The sequence below is a fragment of the Halyomorpha halys genome, unplaced genomic scaffold (genome assembly GCF_000696795.3).
Source record: "Halyomorpha halys isolate HHAL.00 unplaced genomic scaffold, Hhal_1.1 Scaffold2032.1, whole genome shotgun sequence".
Lineage (NCBI taxonomy): Eukaryota > Metazoa > Arthropoda > Insecta > Hemiptera > Pentatomidae > Halyomorpha > Halyomorpha halys.
In genome coordinates this window covers 20,369-22,820 of record NW_027111913.1, presented here as the reverse complement: position 1 = coordinate 22,820, position 2,452 = coordinate 20,369, and the positions used below count along the sequence as shown (strand labels likewise).

At 29.4% G+C, this 2,452-nt stretch overlaps 1 long non-coding RNA gene across 1 annotated transcript in view; it reads left to right on the top strand.

The window, feature by feature from the left end:
- The window catches only part of LOC112211361 (uncharacterized), a 7,267-nt gene that overhangs the window by 1,887 nt on the left and 2,928 nt on the right, over positions 1 to 2,452 (top strand). Inside the window, exon 2 of the long non-coding RNA XR_010844044.1 lies at positions 1,529 to 1,685. This is a non-coding gene — a long non-coding RNA (uncharacterized lncRNA). The remainder of the gene's footprint in view (positions 1 to 1,528; positions 1,686 to 2,452) is intronic.

Here is a 2,452-nt window from a genome sequence, read left to right as displayed (position 1 = left end):
TTCATGATATATGCTAAGATAAATTGATTTATAGTTGTTCGGACAATAAGTTTGATTTATGAAAAACTTCATTTCAGAAACCATTTGACATACAGATGTCTGCCAGCGCTCAAATTAAAGCTAGTTAAATTTATTATAAAATAATCTGATAATAATAAAGATTTTTAATAAAAATAATATAGATTTTTCAAAATAAATCCACTAACTACCGATCTTTCAGTACGTCCCATAAAACATTTTTATGAAATGTTGCTTTTTTAAAAAGCTATATCTCGAGAACTATTTAACGTAAATAACTGTTTTAGGGCTCATATTTTAGCAAATTTGCTCATCTTTAAATGATAATCTCTTAGGTTTTCTTGTGTTGTTCCTACTTTTTATGATATAGAGCTCCGAATGAAAAATTAATTTTTTTATCGCTTTCAAACAGCCGGCATTTTTTATTTCCCTTACCTATACTTGGCAGATTCATCAATTTTGACTATTAATTATACATAGTTTTCATTAAAGTAATCGAAAATTGGGGTGAGATAACTGCCTTTTTTCTCCTCTTGGGCTCTTGTACTATTTCAGGAATCACATATCTAATATGCCACGTCTGCCATAATGTAATGCATGTAGATTTAAGAATGTAATCAAAGCTCTTCTTTTCAAAACTTCAGCAAAAGTATTTGACTACCAGATGCTAACAATTAACTAACATATTTCTAATCTATAACTTATCCACTATCACAAAAGAATACATTAACACACTTATTGATGGCTATTGACCACAACCACTCGATAACTCCCTTAAAAGGCTGAAAAGGAGCTGGCTGAGTGATCTCGTCTAATTGTCGAAACAGAACTAACTTTTGATTACTTTGGAAGTGTTGTTTTGCCAATAGTTCAGTTTATTATTTTTGGAAGAATAGTCTAATATTTTTAGAAAATTTTAAAAATAGAATATAAAATTGTTTAATTATTCTTTTTCTATCGGAAAATCAGCATTTTTATTTCTCTTCGTAATTTATAGTTTTTTTTCACATTGAGTCTGTGAGCTGAGAGGTAAAGAATGAAACTATAACAGATGTCATGAAAGAAAAGTAAAAAAACAAAACAATAAAATTCATAAAAAAAGTTTTTTAATAATAATAAAGCTGAGGATTAAAACAAAACTGTTATAATTCAAAAATATATCTTATAAATAGGCTGTGGTGGCCGAACGCGCTGAGGCAGTACTTTTCGACTCAGAACCGGTATCGTAACTTTTAATTGGGTAGTTAGGGTAACTAATACTCATCCCGTTGACAACCCATAGGAATAATCTTGAACTACCCAACCTGGCTATAATAGGGTATAACTTCAAGGATAACCCAGGGACAGATAAGGGATTTAAAAAAAAAAATTTTTTTTTATACTTGGTGTGTTACATGCAGTTTCCAAGATTTAACTAGAGGAAATCTCGAACAATTTTTACCAATTTCCACCTTAGGAAAATGAGGAATTGATCTAAACGTGTACAATGAAAACATTATTATTGTTTCAGGTTCATTTCTTGGAGTTGGGTCCGTGCTGGGAATTTTCTTACCATTCCTTGTAAATAGTTTTTACTATTAAATATTTTCCTACACATCGTCAACTCTGCCTGGATTTTTTTATATAATAAGTGCAAGTGGGAATTTCATTGTGCTTATTTTCTATAGGTAATCTAAATGTATTAATTATAGCTACCGTAATATGGATTTATGTTATATTATACATATAAGCTGTATCGAGTATAGTTATAGAGGTCTCACAGAAGGCAAAGAATGTTCAACCTCTTTTAGTGTTAAGATGGTAGGTAGGAATATGATACAGCTAGGAAGAAGAAGAGCTAGGAAAGGCCGTTGGTTGTCCTTCAACGTTACTACAGTTGTGGAAAGTATGTCTACAGAACCTTGTGAAAACGAGAGCGGAGGGCACGTCTTCAGACTGTGGGAAATCAAGACTGGGGTGATATTTTTTTTTTTTTTTTACTTCTGTTTGTTTTTATTTACTCAGAAATATGTTATTATGTGTCAATAGAAAAATAAAACTTTAAGTATTGACTATTTACACGATCTGTAAAAATAAAGTTGGGTAAAAACCAATAGAAGAAAATAATTAAACATGGACATTGTGGAAAATAGAGGAAAAAATAATTAATTTTCTTAATAAAAGGAAAATATTATTGTTAGAAGAAAAAGTTCGGGGGGTGCGGTATAAAAAAAGAAAATAATAAACAAACAAATTTGGAAATATACATAACAAGGAATTAATCAGGAATTAGTTAAATTACAACAATAGAAGTAGATATTAGTAGATTGATAATGATAAAAGATGATCATATTATAAAAGTAAGAATTATACAAAATAAATTATAAGACAGAAAATGTTGAAGTAATAAAAAAATAAACATAAAGAAAGGTGTGGGGGAAAAAAATGTAAATGA